Source organism: Mustela lutreola, chromosome 8 (assembly GCF_030435805.1).
Source record: "Mustela lutreola isolate mMusLut2 chromosome 8, mMusLut2.pri, whole genome shotgun sequence".
NCBI lineage: Eukaryota > Metazoa > Chordata > Mammalia > Carnivora > Mustelidae > Mustela > Mustela lutreola.
Genome location: NC_081297.1, coordinates 51,199,475 through 51,218,752, shown reverse-complemented (window position 1 = coordinate 51,218,752; position 19,278 = coordinate 51,199,475). Strand labels below are relative to the sequence as shown.

Genomic DNA, 19,278 nt, shown 5'->3' with positions numbered 1-19,278 from the left:
ATGCAAAACATCTCATGGGGCTTGGCCCGTCTAGGTGACACTTCCCTGGGCTGCTTCCCTTTGGGAAGTGATTCTCAACAGGGCTGGTGTCCCATTTTAAGGAGTCTTTTGGGAATATGGGGACATTCCTGGTTGTCCCAGTGTGCTACAGGCATTGGGTGGTTCCAGATGTGTCCCTTAAAACACAGGCATGTTTTGCATACATCTGCACTTGGCGAGATGTCCATGTGGGGAAAGGACCTGTTTATAATGACCTGAGCTAAGAACCTAACTTCATTTTACATATGAACAGAAAATAATATTTTTTGCCTGCTTTTAATATATCCAGAATTTCCAGGTATATATCTGCTAGGTAAATTGACAGGAAACCATATTTTGCTTTGTTTGCACTTGACCAAGAGGGCTTTACATTTTGGAAAATTGAATCCCTGATGGCAATGCCCGTTGTAGTATCTGAGTCACCTGTTGCATCTGACACGCTTATATTAGTCTGTATTTGTTCTATGTTTGTGCATATACATGTGTATACATACACATGTGTATATAATTTAATATATTTAGTTATCCCTTACTTCAAAATGACAAATACAAAATGTCAACAATAGTCAATATTGTCTTAGTTCCTTTAAACACAGACTTATTCATCATAAGTGGATGCATGAAAGTATTTTATCAGTTAACTATAACTTCTGGCACAGTGCCATAACCCATAGTGCCTGAGCGTATATATATTGAAAAGTATTTGACTTTAATGTATTTTATATTAAAGTTATATATATATATATATATATATATATATATATATATATATATGATTTTATTTATTTAGTTGAGAGAGAGAAAGAGAGAGAGCATGGATGGGAGGGAGAGCAGGGAGCCTGAAGTGGGGCTTGATCCCAGGGCCCTGGAATCATGACGTGAGCCGAAGGCAGACTCTTAACTGACTGAGCCACCCACATGTCCTAAGTTAAAGTGTTATATTAATATTTTAGAAATTATAGCTGTAGGAAAGTTATTTTCATTTAGGATAATAGTAGGGGCATTATAAACTATTTGCTAGGAAAGGGGGTTCTGGGTTTGAGAGGGTAGAGAAACACTACTCTAGATAAGGGGATTCTTTTTCCAGGTCCCCATTACTTCCAGAGCAATGAGCCTGCTAATTTACAGGGGGAACCTGTACTTTGCAGAGTTTCCTTGAAAATTTTGCCAAACTTCTAAGCATCAAGGGGCCTTGTCTGGTCTATGAAATGTTATGATTGGGCCAGGTTTCCAGTCTGATATCCTGTATCTGAGTTTGTGAAGGTGTGGCACCCTCAGCTCTTCCAACCAATAGGGCCTTCAAGACCCACAGGAGAGGCAGAGTGGGGTGGGGAAAGCAGGCTTCCCATGAGCCTCATGGACTCAGGAACCAGGCAAGAGTCATGGGTGTGGAGATCCTGGGAGTACTTACTACCCGCTGGGGGCACCACTTGGTCCAGCAGCTTCATGCTGGTCCGCTTCCAGATCTTCTTGATTATGGCCTGCAGTTCCTCATTGGCTTGTTCTAGGTTCCCTGAGGGGAGGGAGATATGAGGCTGAAAATGGTCATCAGCCCCTTGAAGGTCCACCCCAGAGGGACCCATGGGGTGGAACCCCTGCTCAGAGTAGGAAGCTGCAGCCCCACAGAAAGCCCTGGTCCATCAGCTTCACTTTCTTTGTCTCCAGTCTGCTGAATGTCACCTCCACCTTCTTTTTCTTTGTATTGCTGTTCATGCTTTATTCCCCCTCCCTCCATTCCCTGTCCAGTGCCGTCCGTCCTTTTTCCCTTCCTCCCTGCCTGCTGCTCACACCACCAGTGGCAATGCTTCATCTCCACATGCTCCTTCCTTGTGAGTGGCCTTTGGGGAGGACCAGACAGGCTGACTCAGCTGAGCTCAACGGCCACCTGCTGGAGAGCAAGAGGGGCTGCTCTGTGCATGACACTTCTCACGGGGCTCCATGGGTGATCAAATTTTCCCCCAAACAAAGCATCCTTACACAGGGGGACCTTAGTGTCAAAGCTCTTTGCTATATCTCCAGTGGGGAACAGGTGGCAAAACCTCAGTGTAGAAGCAGGAATCAAAACACACTGGGTTCTGTTTGGGAGCTTCTCTGGGTCTGCTTTCTCCAGTTTTTACCACCTAAATTGATGCCTATCCTGTGCAGCCTCTGGGACAGTGGTCGTATAGCAGCTGTAAGAAAAGGTGCGGTGGGCAGTAGTCTAAGACCCCCGGAGCTGTGTCCCACCAGCATCAATCTATACACACCCTGCATTGTCCTTGGTGTGTCCACAGTCCCTGGACTACGATGGATTTTTACCCCTATGATTAGATCGCCTTAAGATGGGGAGATTATCTAGATGGACCTGACCTAATCACATGAACTCTTTAAAAGTAGAGAGTTCTCAGGTGCAAATTCCAGTTAGAAAATAAGTAAATCATGGGATGCAATGTACAGCATGATGACTATGGTTAATAAAACCATACTGCACGTTTGATAGTTGTCAAGAAAGTAAGTCTTAAAAGTTCTCATCACAAAATTGTAACTATATATGGTGACGGACATTAATCAGATTTACTGTGGTGATCTTTTCTTAATATATACAAATATGGTTTATTATGTTGTACATCTGAAACTAATGTTATGTGTCCATTATACTTCAATACAAGGTAAAAACAAAATGAATAAAAAAAGTACTACATGAAGGAAGTCAAAAGATAAAAGTAGAAAGTTGTCCCTAGTTGAGAGCAGAGGAATGAGAGGGGACTGCTGTGGCCTGGGAAAAAGCACACACCAATGCTGTGAACTGAATAAAGAGAGGCAGCCTCTGGGGGCTCAGTGGTCCCCACTTGCCATTGAGAGCCCTACAATGGCAAGACATGAATTCCTCCAAAATCCTGAATGAGCTGGGAGCCTCTGGAAGAGGGCACATCCTGATCAGTATCCTCATTTTGGCTTTTTAAAACCCCTAGCAGAGAACTCAGCTACTCCACAGCTAGACCCATGACCTACAGAACTGTGAGCTAGCAACTAGGTGTTGTTCAAACAAAAGAATCTGTGGTAATTGGTTCCACAGCCATAGGAAACCAATACAGGGGTGTTTACTGCTACTATACAGGGCAAGCAGTATGGTTGAGAGCTCTGGTTTTAGACTGTCTGAGGTGAAATCTGCCCTGTGGCCACACCAGAGAGGCTCCCAACAGAAGGAAGCAGAGGTGGCAATGGAGGGAGAGTGATGGACTCCTGAGTCGCCTGTTGGATCCAAACAGTACCTGGCACCAGAGGATGATCCTGGGCAATCAAGTTATGGAGGCAATCCTGCATGGTTTAATTCCCTTCCTGGGTAAGGTAGTTAGTGGTTTCTGACATATGCAATGAAAGAGTCCTAATTAAAGTAATGCTCAGGGACGCCTGGGTGGCTCAGTTGGTTAAGCAGCTGCCTTCAGCTCAGGTCATGATCCCAGCGTCCTGGGATCAAGTCCCATATCGGGCTCCTTGCCCCGCAGGGAGCCTGCTTCTCCCTCTCACTCTGCCTGCCACTCTGTCTGCCTGTGCTTGCTCTCGCTCTCTCTCTCTGACAAATAAATAAATAAAATCTTAAAAAAAAAAAAAAAAGTAATGCTCAAATATGTTTATCTTCTGTAGTGAGTTGAAAAGTGTTCCCACCAAATTCCTGTCCACATGCAATCTTAGCATGTGGCCTTAGCATGTAGGGTCTTTGCAGATGTTATCAGTTAAGATTTATTAGAGTGGGCCCTACATCCCATACTACTGGTGTCTGCATAAGAAGAGGAGAAGACGCACAGAGACACACAAGGGAAGAAGGCCATGTGAAGATGGAGGCAGACTGGAGTGCTATCACTATGGCCAAGGAATGCCAAGCACCAAGGAATGCCGGGCCCCACCAGAAGCACGGAACAGCTTTTTCCTTTGTTTGTTCTTCTGGGAGAAACAAACCCTACCAACCCTTTTCCTATTTAGTAAGTTGTCTTTTCATTATGTTGGTTTCCTTCACTGTGTGAAACTTTAGTTTGATGTAATCTCATTTGTTTATTTTAGCTTTTCATCCTTGCCTGCGGAGACTGGTCTAAAAATATTGCTAAGACCTATGTCAAAAAACTTACTGCCTATATTTTCTCCTAGGAGTTTTATGGTTTCAAGTCTTACATTCAAGTCTTCAGTACATTTAATTTTTGTGTACTTTTGCATATGGTGTAAGATAGTGGTCCAGTTTTGTTCTTTTGCAGGTAACTGTCCAATGTCCCCAACACTATTTATTGAAGAGACTTCCTCATTGTATATTCTTGCCTCTTTTGTCACAGGTTAATTGACTCTATATGTGTGGGTCTTTTCTTGGGTTCTGTAGGGTGTTCCATTGATCTATGTGTCTGTGTTCATGCCAGTACCATACTGTTTTGATTAATATAGCTTTGTAGTATAGTTTGAAATCATGGAGCATGCTACCTCCAGTTTTGTTCTTTTTCAAGGTTGCTCTGGCTTTTGAATTTTTTTGGTGGCTCCATACACATTTTGAGTTGTAGTTCTGTTAAAAATGTCATTGGTATTTTGATAGGGATTACACTGAATCTGTAGATTGTTTCGGTAGTATGGACACTTTAATAATATTAATTCTTCTAATCCATGAGCACAAAATATCTTTCCATTTATTCATGTCTTCAATTTCTTTCATCAATGTCTTTTTTTAATAAAGATCTTATTGATCTATTTGAGAGAGGGAGAGAGAGAGCACACAAGCAAGGGGAGGTACAAAGGGAGAGGGAGAAGCAGACTCCCTGCTGATCAGGGAGCCTGATGTGAGGCTTGATCCCAGGACGCTGAGATCTTAACCTGAGCTGAAGACAGACATTTAACCGAATGAGCCACCCAGGTGCCTTTTTAGTTTAAGTTTTAACAGTTTAAACTGTATTCAGAGTACAATTCTTTCACATCTTTGGTTAAATTTACTCTTGGTATTTCATTATTTTTGATGCAATTATAAATGAAATTATTTTCTTACTTTCTTTTTCTTATAGTTATTAGTGTATAGAAACACTGAACTCTGTACGTTAATTTTGTATCCAGTGATATTGCTGAATTCATTTATTAGTTCTAACAGATTTTGGTGGAGTCTTTAGGGTTTTCTCTATATAGGGTTTTCTCTGTATAGTATCATGTCATCTGCAAATATGTCTTTTTCCTATCCAGTGTTACTTTTTCCTGTCCAATTTGGATGAATTTTATTTCTTTTTCTTGTGTAATTGCCATGGCTAGGATTTCCGATACTATGTTGAATAAAAGTGGCGAGAGTGGACATACTTGTCTTATTCCTGATCCTACAGGACATGCTGAAAGCTTTTCACTGTTGAGTATGATGTTAGCTGTGGGCTTATCATATATGGCCTTTATTATGCTGAGATACATTCCTTCTATACCTACTTTGTTGAGTTTATTTTCTTATCATAAACGAACGTTGAATTTTGTCATATGCTTTTTCTGTACCTGTTAAGATGATCATATGATTTTTATCCTTTGTTTTGTTAATGTGAGGTATCACACTGATTAATTTGTGGGCGTGGAACCATCCTTGCATCTCTGGAATAAATTTCACTTGATTGTGGTGTATGATCCTTTTCATGTATCATTGAAATTTTTTTGCTAATATTTTGTTAGGATTTTTACATCTATATTATCAGATATATTGGTCTGTAATTTTCTTTCTTGTGGTATCTTTGGTTTTGGTAACAGGGTAATGTGACCTTGTAAAATAAGTTTGGAAGACTTCTTTCCTCTTCAGTCTTTTAGAATAATTTGAGAATAAGTACTAACTCTTCTTTAAATGTTTGGTAGAATTAAGCCATGAAGCCATCTGGTCCTGGACTTCTGTTGTTTTGGAGTTTAAAAATCACTGTTTCAATTTTATTACTTGTAATTGATCTATTCGGATTTTCTATGTGTGTGTGTGTGTTTCAGCCTTGGAAGATTATGTATTTTTAGGATTTATCCATTTCTTTTAAGTTTTCCAATTTGTTGGTGTATAATTGTAGTAATGTCTTAGCCTTTGTATTTCTGTGGTGTTCGTTGTAACTTTTCCTTCATTTCTGATTTTATTTATTTGGGTCCTCTCCCTTTTTCTCTTGAGTTTGGCTGTTGATTTCATTGATCTTTTCAAAGAACCAGCTCTTGGGATGCCTGGGTGGCACAGTCAGTTAAGTGTCTACCTTCAGCTCAGGTTATGATCACAGGTCCCTGGGATAAAATCCTGCATCAGGCTTCCTGTTCAGTGGGGAGCCTGCTTCTCTCTCTGCCTGTTGCTCCCCCTGCTTGTACTCTCTGACAAATAAATTTTTTTAAAATCTTAAAAAAAGAGAAAAAGCTCTTACTTTTATTGTCTCTTCTTCTTCTTCTCCCCCCCCCATCTCTATTTCATTTATTTCCATTCTGGTCTTTATTGTTTCCTTCCCTTTACTAATATTGGGCTTTGTTCCTCTTTTTTTAAAAGTTATTTTAGGTATAGAGTCAGATGGTTTATTTGGGATTTAAAAACAATTCTTCCTCCATGTTTTATTTTATTTTATTATGTTATATTAGTCACCATACAGTACATTATTAGTTTTTGATGTAGTGTTCCATGATTCATTGTTTGCATATAACATCCAGTGCTCCATGCAATATATGTCTTCCTTACTACCCATCACTGGGCGAACTCATCCCCACCACCCCCACCTCCCTTATGAAACCCTCAGTTTCTTTCCCGGAATCCATAGTCTCTCATGGTTCATCTCCCTCTCTGATTCCCACCTCCTTCATTTTTCCTTTCCTTCTAATGTCCTCCATGCTACTCCTTATGTTCCATATATAAGTGAAACCATATGATAATTGTCTCTCTGCTTGACTTATTTCACTTAGCATAATCTCCTCCAGTTCTATCCATGTCAATGCAAATGGTGGGTACTAATACTTTCTGGTGGCTGAGTAATATTCCATTGTTTATGTGGACCACATCTTCTTTATTCATTCATCTGTGGAAGGGCATCTCAGCTCCTTCCACAGTTTGGCTATTGGGTACATTGTTGCTATAAACATTGGGGTGCATTCTCCCCTTCCTTTCAGTATATCTGTATCTTTGGGGTAAATACCCAGTAGTGTAATTGTTGGATCATAGAGTAGCTCCATTTTTAAATTTTTGAGGAAACTCCACACTGTTTTCCAAAGTGGCTCTACCAGCTTGCATTCCCACCAACAATGTAAGAGGGTTTCCCCCCTTCCACATCCTCTCCAACATCTGTTGTTTCTTGCCTTGCCAATTTTTGCCATTCTAACTGGGTGTAAGGTGGTATCTCAATATGGTTTTGATTTGAATTTTCTGGATGGTAATGATCTTGAACATTTATTCATGTGTCTGTTATCCATTCATATATGTCTTCTTTGGAAAAGTGTCTGTTCATGTCTTCTGCCCATTTTTTGACTTGATTTTTTGGGGGGGGGTGTTGAGTTTGAGAAGTTCTTTATAGATCTTGGATACCAGCCCTTTATCTGTAGTGTCATTTGCAAATATCTTCTCCCATTCTGTGGGTTGCCTCTTTGTTTTATTGACTGTTTCCTTTGCTGTGCAGAACATTTTTATCTTGATGAAGTCCCAAAAGTGGAAAAAGAAAAACAAAGCTGGGGGCATCACACTGCCTAATTTCAAGCTATATATTAAAAAGCTGTGCCATGGTACTGGCACAAAAACAGACACATAGATCAATGGAACAGAATAGGTTTCTAAGCATGCATTCATTTCTTCTAGATTACTTATTGGCATATAACTGTTGATAAAAATTTCTGATGATTGTGTCTATTTCCTTGGTGTTATGATATCTCCCCTTTCATTCATAATTTTATTAATTTGGGTCCTTTCTCTTTTCTTTTGGATAATCTGGCCAGTGTCTCATAGATCTTATTAATTCTTTCAAAAAATCAGCTTCCAGTTTTGTTGTATTCTACTGTATTTTTGGTTTCTAATTCTCTGCTCTAATCTTAATTATTTCCTTCCTCATGCATGGCTTAGGGTTAATTTGTTATTGATTCTCTACTTCTTTAAGGTGTAAAGGTAGTTGGAATTTTTCTATTTTTTTTTGAGTGAGGCTTGTATGGCTATGTACTTGCCCTTCAGGACCACCTTTGCTGTATCCCATAGGTTTTGGACTGAAGTGTTTTTGTTCACTTGAATTGTTTAAGTTCTTTGATTTTCTGGTTGATCCAAACATTCTTGTGCAGGATGGTCTTTAGCTGCCAAGTGTTTGAATTTCTTCCAAAATTTTTCTTGTGATTGACCTCCAGTTTCCAAAGCACTGTGGTCTGAGAATATGCATGGAATAATTTCAGTCTTTTGGTATCAGTTGAGACTTGATTTGTGACCCAGTATGTGGTCTATTCTTGATAAAGTTCCATGTGTGCTCAAGAAGAATGAGTAGTCTGTTGTTTTAGGGTAGAATATTCTCTGTGTATACACACACACATACACACACACACACACACATATATGAGACACACTGGACCAGATAGATATATATATATATATCTGGTATATATATCTGGTATATATATATATATATATATATATATATATATATATGTATTTGTTGATTTTCTGCTTAGATAACCTGTCTGTTGCTGAGAGTGAGAGGGTTGAGGTCTCCTACAATTAACATATTATTATGAATATGTCTCTTTATTTTGGTTAACAGTTGGTTTATGTAGTTGGCTGCTTCCATGTTGGGGGCATAGATATTTACAATTGTAAATTATAGATCCTCTTCTTGGATAGACCCTTTAAGAATGGTATAGTGTACATTGACTTTGTATCCTGCCACATTACTGAATTGCTGTATGAGTTCTAGTAGTTTGGGGGTGGAGTCTTTTGGGTTTTCCATAGAAAGTATCATTTCATCTGCAAAGAGAGAGTTTGACTTCTTCATTGCCAATTTGAATACCTTTTATTTCTCTTTGATTGCTGTTGCTAGGACTTCTAATACCATGTTGAACAAGAGTGGTGAGAGTGGGCATCCTTGTTGTGTTCCTGATCTCAAAGGGAAGGCTGTCAACTTTTTTCCATTGAGGATGATATTTGCTGTGGGTTTTTCATAGATAGATTTGATGAAGTTGAGGAATGTTCTCTCTATCCCTATACTGTGAAGCGTTTTAATCAGGAACAGATGCTAGATTTTGTCAAAAGCCTTTTCTGCATCAATTGAGATGACCATGTGGTTCTTCTCTCTTCTCTTATTGATTTGTTCTATTGCATTGATTGATTTGCAAATGTCAAATCACACTTGCAACCCAGGAGTAAATCCCACCTAGTCATGATGGATAATCTTTTTAATGGACTGTTGGATTCTATTAGCTAGGATCTTGTTGAGAATCTTAGCATCCATATTCATCAGGGATATTGGTCTGAAATTGGGTGAGCCTGGTGGTGGGTATTATGGAGGGCACGTATTGCATGGAACACTGGGTGTGGTACATAAACAATTAATTCTGGTACACTGAAAAGAAATTTAAAAAATTAAAAAAACATATATATATATAATAATGGTATAATGTCCTTCTGTATCTCTAAGTACAGTCTTTAGCTTAAAATCTAATTTGTCTGATAAGATAATTGCTACTGCAGCTTTCTTTTGCAGTCTGTTGGCATGAAAATTGCCATCCTTTCACTTTTAGTCTGGATGTATCTTTAGGTTCAAAATGAATCTCCTCTAGACAGCATATGGGTAGGTCCTGCCTTTTTATACAATCTGCAATCCTGTGCTGTTTTATGGGAGCACTCAGGCTGTTGATAGTGATTATTGAAAGATATGATTTAATTGTCATCAACAATTAATACAATTAATTAATTAATTAATACAATTAATACAAGCCATCAGCTTCAGACGTAGGACCGTTGCCTCCCTAGTGGCAGCAGATCTCATAAAATCTGTCATTGTAATTGGTCCTGATGGCTTCCACCAGCTTAGCCAGAGCTCCTTTGTCTTCTGAGTTAACCCGTGTGAAGGTGACAGTGGTGCAGTTCTTCCCATTGACAGAAGCCTTGGTTTGACCTTCCCCTTGATAATGCAGTTAGGGAAGTCCCATCTTATGACACAGGGCAGGCAGGAAGACAAGCAGCTTAATGGGATTCACATAATGTGCAATCACTACCAGTTGAGCCTTCTTGTTTTCCACCAAGGTGGTGAGAGTAGTAACCCTTTAAGGCTTTAAGGACAGGTGGCCTCTTAGTGGGGACAACTTCTTTGCTGGTAGCTTTCTACTCAGCGAGGGCCAACAATCTCTGCTTCTTCTCTTGCTTTGCCTTTGGTATCTGTGGGTCTGCTTAGGCAGCTGAGTAGCTGTTTGGCAGGCCAAGGCCTGAATGAACTGGTTAATCCTGGGAGGCACTTTTGGACGTTTATAGAGAATAGCCCTTTGCCGCTGCAGCCGGATGTATGGGGGCATTTGACAAAGTGGGTGAGGTCCCTTTTGGGCTGCATGTCCTGTCTGATGCCAAAATTCTTGAGTCTTTTCTCAAACAGGACACTGACTACCTCCTTGGCCCCTGCTTCTTCACAACATCAGGAATTGGGGCTCCCTTCCTCCCCTTCTCCTTCTTTCCTTTTGGCATCTTGGATGGCTGGAGAAGAGAGAAAACACCCCTGCTGCTATTACTGGTTGATGATGGACTGGAGGGAGTGGTTTTTGCCATGAAGAAGATGAGAGAGTCAGAAGATAAGGAAATAGTCTCTGATTGACTGGTATTTGTCTATTATCTCCCTGTATTTTCTGCAAGTGTATAATCTCAATGAAAGAGGGAGGGCCTGGGAGTCATTTTCTGCCTGTGTCTAGAAAGCACCTATCTCAGAGCAAATGATCAACAAATATATTTTGAATGAACTGTTGAATAAATGTGTTCACTGAGGTTTAATAAGTCTGAGAGAGATTTTTATGTGCAAGAAAATTATTTATAATATTGGTGTCTCAATTATTACTCACTTAAACTGAGTTATGAAATTTAAGTCCCAATTTTTCTTCAAGCTTTTAAATTAAACTTGGAAATCTTGCTAGTACATGTATTAATTTAGTAATGTTCCTTTAAAATAAGAACTATCACTTTTACTTGTTCTTTGATTCATGTGCAGTTAACTCATAAATTTAAGCTTAAATTGCCTTTAAACATTTAACAGTACTCAAAACTTGATTAATTATATTTACTTGGATATTTCAAACCATATTACAAATTTTATGTGTCTGCTTCTCTTAAACATTTCTAATGCTAACTAAGTAGGCTTAAAAATTTGACAAACAAAGCATTTCTAAGCATTTAAACAACACTTGCAAATCTCATTGTTAACAAACTCTAAGAGGTTATTGCAGTAATGGTTCATATCCTGATTTTTCATACCTTCTTGAGTAATCCTCTCTCACTCTTACTCTGAGCATGATCATTGGAATTGCTTTGACCAATGGGACAATAGCATAAGCAACACACTGTGGTTTGCTCTCTCTTGCTGTGTTTGGAATCTTAGACTCCCACGTAAGGAAGTCCGGGCTAATCTAGTGGAGGATGAGAGACCATATGGAGTAACCTTTCAACCACCTGACCTTGACCATTCAGCCTGACCATTAGCATAGCTGGAACCAGACCAGACCAGAAGAGCTGTTCAACTGACCCACAGAATGAAGAGAAATAATAAGAGATAATTTTAGTCACTAAGTTTGGGTGTTTCTTAGTGTTGCAAAAGCAAACTGATATTTAAACTGAAATCCTTCTTATTTGTAATAGGCCTTTTCAGGCCAGAGTTTTCCCCCTGAAACTGGGACTGTGCTCACTTTCTGACAGAATCTCCTTCATAGCTTCTGTACTCCTGATGTGAGTTGATGAGGTAATGAACCCTGCATCCAGATTGTAGCTAATTACTCTACTGCTGGATTGGATTCCACACCCTTCTAATATTTCTTTCCTTTATCAACTCTCACTTTGAAGTCATTTGTAGGTATCTCTCCTATGATCATTAGGGTAAGTTACCCTTCTAACTATAAAGTTTGAGCTTTTTATTTATTTTATTAAATTAAAAAAATTTTAAGTATTCTCTACACCCAACATGGGGTTCAAACTCACAACCCTGAAGTCAAGAGTTGTGTGCTCCACTGACCGAAACAGCCAGACACTCCAAGTTTGATCTTTTTATTTTATTTTTTTTTAAAGATTTTTGTCCATTTATTTGACAGAGAGAGAGAGACAGGGAGAGAGGGAACACAAGCAGGGGTGGAGGGAGAGGGAGAAGGAGAAGCAGGTTTTCTGCTGAGCAGATGTGGGGCTTCATCCCAGGACCCTGGGATCATGACCTGAGCCCAAGGAAGACACTTAATGACTGAGCCACCCAGGCACCCAAGTTTGATCTTTTTAAACAAATAAATGCATTTAACAATTTCTTGACATAATAAACAATGTCAGTGCAATACAATTAATATTAATGCCAAGGTGATAAGAAAGAGAATAACACAACCATCACTATAAAGGTCATTTTCATGAGTTGAAATTTTCTCCTAGGGCACTTCCTGTTTTTCTCCTTCTGGAGTATCATTATAGGTTCATGATTTTTCTCAGATTTGTTCCAATGAAATGTAATGATTATTTCCTTTTTATTCAAACTGTAGTATCTCAGCCAACGAAAGATCCTTTAAACTTGCTCTTGTCTCCTCAGTGTTGCCCCAAATGGTCTGAAGCATCTCATTACCTGGAAATAAAGTATTTTAGACCACAAAGGTGGAATCAGCTACTTTTCACCAAACGTTGGTTGTTTCAGTGATATATTAGAGACCCCATTAAGGGACTGTGGTCCAGAAACAGATAATCCTTCTTCTGAAATTTGGTCAGAAGGGCCATAGTAGCCTGACATTTTTTTCTAAAAAGATTTTATTTATTTGAGACAGAGAGAGAGAGTGCGAGTGTGGTGGTAGGGTGGAGGGAGAGAGGGATAGGGAGAAGCAGACTCCCCATTGAGAAGGGACCTTGATGCAATGTGGGACTCCATCCCAGGATCATGACCTGAACTGACGGCAGACGCTTAACTGACTTAGGCACCAGTCGCCCTATAGTAGCTCGACATTTTATCTCAATGCCTGTGTCATTTCCCTCATTTCATCTCATCAAATAGGCATTTTATTGTCTCACATCAACACAAGAAGAAGAAGTGTGAGTACAATAAATATTTTCAAAACTTTTATTACATCATATTGTTGTAATTGTTCTATTTTTATTTAGCTATTGTTGTTAATCTCTTACTGTAACTAGTTTATAAGTTAAACTTTAGCATAAGTATGTAGAAGAAAAAATAGATACATAGGGTTTGGTACTATCCTTGGTTTCAGGCATCCACTGGGGTCTTGGAATATATCCCTGTGGATAAGGGGGAGACTATTATACTTTTTAAAAGTAGGAGTTCATAATGATGTCTTCAATACAATTTCCACTTTACCTAATCTTTAACTGTTGTTATGACATTAAAATATTTTATTTGCAACATATATTTTTAAATTCAATACAGCATTTCCAACTAAATTTAGCAGAAGAGTTCAAGTTGTTGAGCATATTGGTCACATTTTATGGAGCAGATTGAAAGATAGAGAAATACTACTTAAGCAGAGAGTTCCATCAAATTCTATAAATGATTAGCTTTGCTTTCTGCGAGGCAGAAACAGATGTACTGGGATTTCTTGCCTTTATCACTTACCTTCTAGGCAGGGGAACTTCCCAGAATCCCAATCACCAGAATATACCTGCGGGATGTCAGCACCATTCTTCTCAGACGCATGTTCTTAGCAAGGATGGAAATTGCTGCTTTTCCTCTAAGACAGATTCAAATTAGAACAAGAAAGAGTTATTACAAAAAAAAAAATGGTTTTTTAAAGGCATTCAGTCCAGGGATTGTTAAGCTAAAGTCCATGGATAAGTTCTAGGAAGTTTATAAACACTCAGAAATAATTTGCAAAATGTTTATTTGTTTATGTCTCTTTCCCTGGAAAGGGAATTCATGAATTTCATCTGATTCTTAAGGGGATTTTAGTATTAACAAAACAAAAATAAAACCACCACAAGCACAACAACTAAACCAGAACATTGATTTAGTCTAATAATCTTTTCCCTTAGCGGTAAGTAAACTGACCAAGTGAATCACTGGTCTGAAATCACAGTTTGTGACAGAGCCTAGGACAGAGGGAACCAGGTGGTAAGCTTGGTAAAGAAGTTAGAAGTTCTGAACACCTCGATGAGGGTTCTTTCTCTTACATGAAGCCAGAGCAGGGAATCATTACATCTGAGGATAATTGTTTAATTTTTATTTTAAAAAGGGAGCATTGAGGTTTGAAGAAAGAGAGGGAAGGGATATAAATGATGGAACAACAATAATTCTGGGGGAAATTGCACAAGATGAGTCAAAAGAATCAGAGGCTTAGAAGTCATTGTCATTTATGAGCGACAGAAAGATGTGATGAGAGGTATAGAATTTTGTGTAAGTGCTTGTCAATAACATGGGTAGAGAATAGTGGCCATTGTAAAGGAAGTAAAATATAAAAAAGTTTGCAGAATATTTCTCATTCTGAATCCATGTAGGCTTCTTTATGGGGATTGACAAGTTGATTCTAAAATTTATATGGAAACTCCAAGGACCCAGAATATCCAAAGCAGTCTTGGGAAAGAATAAACTTGGGAAACTTATACTCTTGGACTTCAAGACATTTTACAAAGCTACAGCAATCAAAACTGTTGGTTGGTGCTGGCATAAGGACTAAGAAATAAGTCAACGGGACATAGAGATTCCAGAAATCATGCACACTTACATGGCCACTTGATTTTTGACAAGGTGCCAAAGCAATTAAATGGGGAAAGGAGTCTTTTAAGGAATGATACTGAAACAGCTGGGGATCTCTATAGAAAAGAGTGTATTCCCACCCCACTTATACCATACATAAAAATTAATTCAAGAGGGATTGTAGATCTAAACATAACAGCGAAAATTGTACTGCCTCTAGAAAAAAAAAACAGAGGAGAATGTCTTGGTGACTTGGAAATAGATGAAGGTTTCTTAGGATGCAGAAAATAATAACCACAAAAAATATATGATAAATGAAATATAATGAAAATTAAAAACTTCTATTTATTAAACACACTGTTAAGGAAATGAGAAGATATGACATGAACAGGGAAATATATTTTGCAAGACATACATTTGACAAAGAATTGATATTCAGAACATGTAAAGAACTTCTTAATAGTAAAAAAAAAACCTCAATTTTTAAAATAGGCAAAGCATTTCAATCGACACTTCAAAAACTAAGGTATGTATGAGTAGCCAATAAGCACATGAGAAAGTGCTGACCATCCTTATTCATTAGGGAAATACAGATTAAAGTCACAATGAAAAACCACTATATACCTACCAGAACAGCTAAAGTTGAGCATACTAACAATACCAAATATTGGCAAGGTTAGGTTTAAAAATATTTTGGAAATCATTGTAGTAATTTGTATGTATTGTTTCTTTTCTTTCTTTCTTTCTTTCTTCTTCTTTTTTTTTGGTCTGTATTCTTTCTTAAGGAATTTGAAATTTGTAAGAGAATGTCGTGTTAGAAAGTCTGACATAATATACTTGCTATAGTGATTTATAACCTCTAAGAGAATTTGATATCAAACTTGTGGGTTATTTTGAAATATGTAAAGAGTTGAATGATAATATATTTGGATAATTTGAAATGTGTTTAAGAATCTGATTGCTGGGGCGCTTGGGTGATTCAGTGGGTTAAGCCTCTGCTTTCAGCTCAGGTCATAATCTCAGGGTCCTGGAATCGAGTCCTGCATTGGGCTCTCTGCTCAGCAGGAAGCCTGCTTCCCCTTCTCTCTCTGCCTGCCTCTCTGCCTACCTGTGATCTCTCTGTCAAATAAATAAATAAAATCTTAAAAAAAAAAAAAAAAGAATCTGATTGGGCGCCTGGGTGGCTCAGTGGGTTGGGCCGCTGCCTTTGGCTCAGGTCATGATCTCAGGGTGCTGGGATCAAGTCCCGCATCGGGCTCTCTGCTCAGCAGGGAGCCTGCTTCCCTCTCTCTCTCTCTGCTTGCCTCTCCATCTACTTGTGATTTCTCTCTGTCAAATAAATAAATAAAATATTAAAAAAAAAAAGAATCTGATTATTTTCGGGGAAGCCTGCGTGGCTGAGTCAGTCAAGCATCTGACTCTTAGTTCTGGCTCAGGTCCTGATCTCAGGGTCATGAGATGGAGCCCCAGGTCAGGCTCTGCACTGAGCAGGGAGTCTGCTTGAGATTCTCTCTCTCTACCTCTCCCTATGCCCCTCCTCCTTGCTCACAATCTCTCTCTTAAATAAATAAATAAATAAATCTATCTTGAAAAAAAAGAGTCTGATTACTTTTGTAATGTGTTTAGATCTTAGATAATTTCATTTATGGAATCTTTAAGACTTACCAAGGTCTAGGAAAGGAGTTTAAGTGCTTTGGATGGTTCGGTTGGAAAGAAATGTAAGTCTGTTTTTTTAGGAGTTTGATGAGCGTAGGTACTGTTTTCATGGCTGGAGTTCAAGATGCCTAGAAAACCCAGGTATCCAAGCTTGTGAATATTATTTTCCCAAGACAGATTTTAATTACTCTTGAAGAATTCTGTCCTTAGCTAGCAGAATAAAAATTTAAGAGAATATGCCATTACCTAATCAAATTGATTTCCAGAGTGGGGAAAGGTCCTGTCTGTTTGTTGGCATCTTAAAGATTTTATGATGAAATAGATTTTTAAGAAAGCTTTGAGATATGAGAGAGTGGGCAGGACAGAAGGGCATTTTAGCACAGGAAACACTGAAAGGAAAGGCATAGAGTTTTTCCCGGGAGTGCAAGCAATCAAATGTGACTGGATCATGTAGGGGTTATAGTGGGAGAGTCAGGCTGCTTCAGTCAGTGCAAGAAGCCATTGGGAGTGCTGTGCAGGGAGTGCCTCTGTCTGAACTTTGGCTCCACTGACTCATCTGACAGTGCCATAGAAGGTGGGCTGGAGCGGCAGGGCCTGAGTGCTAGAAGACCTGCCCAGTCCTTCGTCTGCTTTTTTGTTCATCCATCCATCCTTGCATCCATGCATCCATCCAATCTTTCATTTAGTTGAGATTTCTTTTTTTAAATTTTAAAATATTTTATTTATTTATTTGACAAAGACACAGCAAGAGAGGGATCACAGGCAGGGGGAGTGGGAGAGGGAAAGGGAGAAGCAGGCTTCTAGCTGAGCAGGGAGCCTGATGCGGGATCATGACCTGAGCCTAAGGCAGACATTTAACGACTGAGCCACCCAGACACCCCTTAGTTGAGATTTCTTGAACATTACACTGTGCCAGGCTCTGTGTTCAGGGGACCCACAAGTGGAGGGATACAGTCTCTGCCCTCTAGGAACTCCTTGGTATGTAGGGAAGACAGACAATGACTAGATGGCAAGGAAGGCGGTGCCTGCTCTAGCAGCAGCCGTGTGCTCAGAAGGCTGCAGGCTACCAGTTCATGCAGGTGTGGATGGCTCGCTGTGCGGAGAGATGAGGGCCAGTGCCCCAGAGAAGGTGGCTCTGTGTTGTCACCCCTGTCCACCTATGAGGTGCTGAACTATCTAACGTGGTGGCAGGGAACAAGGAAAGGAAAAAAATGAAATAAATCACTCTGTTCTGCATTTTATTACAAAAATTCAAACCTAAGAAAAAGTTGAAGCATAGTACTACTAAGCCTGTCCCATTCCCCACCAGTTCAATACTTGTTAACCCTCTGTCATATTTGCTTTACCTCTCTCCATGTATGTTTAGAGATGTTTGGCAGGTGGAGACATCATGATAGTTGGACCCCAAATTTTTCAGCAGAAACCTCCTCGGAGTAAGGACAGCTCACTGCATCAACGAAATGTCTTTATGACACCTAAGATAGTGAACACTAACTCCTTAATATTCAGATCATGGTTGAATTTCTCCAGTTGTGCCGCTAGATGCTTTTACCGAGGTTTTTTCAAAATCTTGGTTCATTCAAGTTTCACATATTGCATGTGGCTGATCTCTTTATATCTGGAACAGTTCCCTTGCCTTTTAAAAGATTACATTGAATATTCCACATTAAAAAATATTTTATTTATTTATTTGAAAGAGAGCACAAGCAGGCAGAATGGCAGGCAGAGGAAGAAGCTGGGGCTCAGTCCCAGGACCTTGGGATCATGACCTGAGCTGAAAGCAGACTGCTTAACCGGCTGAGTCATGCAGGAGCCGCAGAATATTCCACATTTTTATATTTGTCTTACAACTTCCTTGTAGTGTCTCTTAGCATGATATTTATTTATTTACTTATTTTGATTTATTTATTTGAGAGAGAGAGAGAGCAAAAGAGTGGGTGGTGAGTGGCAGAGGGGGAGAGAGAAGCAGACTCTTCGATGAGCAGCGAGTCTGACATGGTACTCAATCCTAGGATCCTGGGATCATGACCTGAGCTGAAGGCAGACGCTTAACAGACAGCCACCAAGGTACCCTGCATGATTTGTTCTATTCCTCACACTTCCTGTAAACTGGAAGTGAGGCCAAAAGGCTTGATTTTATTCAGGTTAAATCTTTTTGGTCAGAATAACCCCCAGGCAATGCTGTATGTTTTATATGACACTGCATTGGGAAACCCAATAAGGTCAGGTTGTTCCCACTATTATTTACTTTATTTTTTAACTTTTATTTACTTTTTCATAGCTTTATTAAGGCATTCACAGACCATACAATCCCCTATCTAAAGTGTACAGTTTGTGCTTCTACGTCGTCCCAGGGTTGCATAACTGTTCCTATTACCAATGCTAAGCGTGGCCACCTGGTTGAAGTGGTGATATTCAGGAAAGAGAGACATCTGAATTTACAAAGATTTCTTGAGCTCTATGAGTCAAACTCCACGTGGAGCACTAGACTCAGGAAGGCCAACTGAGAGTTCAAGGGGTTCCCCGTGACCTTGGAGAATACAGACGCGGGGTGGGTTGTGGGGACAGAAGTCAGATCCCAAGAAGAATGTGGGTGCTGGTGCTGTGGAGCTCCCACAGGGCAGACTTAATTTACGAGGTCTTAAAATCACAGGAAAGCAAAGACTTGGGAGGTGGCTTGAAGGGGTACCATGCTGAGTGGAACTTGGGGTGGCTGCCACCCCTTTCCTCCACCTGCCATAGACCCGTGTGTCTGTACGCTCTGGCCCACTGCTCA

The 19,278-nt window shown here is 39.5% G+C and overlaps 1 pseudogene; it reads right to left on the bottom strand.

The window, feature by feature from the left end:
- Nucleotides 1-9,951: 9,951 nt before the first annotated feature.
- On the bottom strand, nucleotides 9,952-10,660 carry LOC131839714 (large ribosomal subunit protein eL8-like; annotated as a pseudogene).
- Between the last annotated feature and the right edge of the window lie 8,618 nt (nucleotides 10,661-19,278).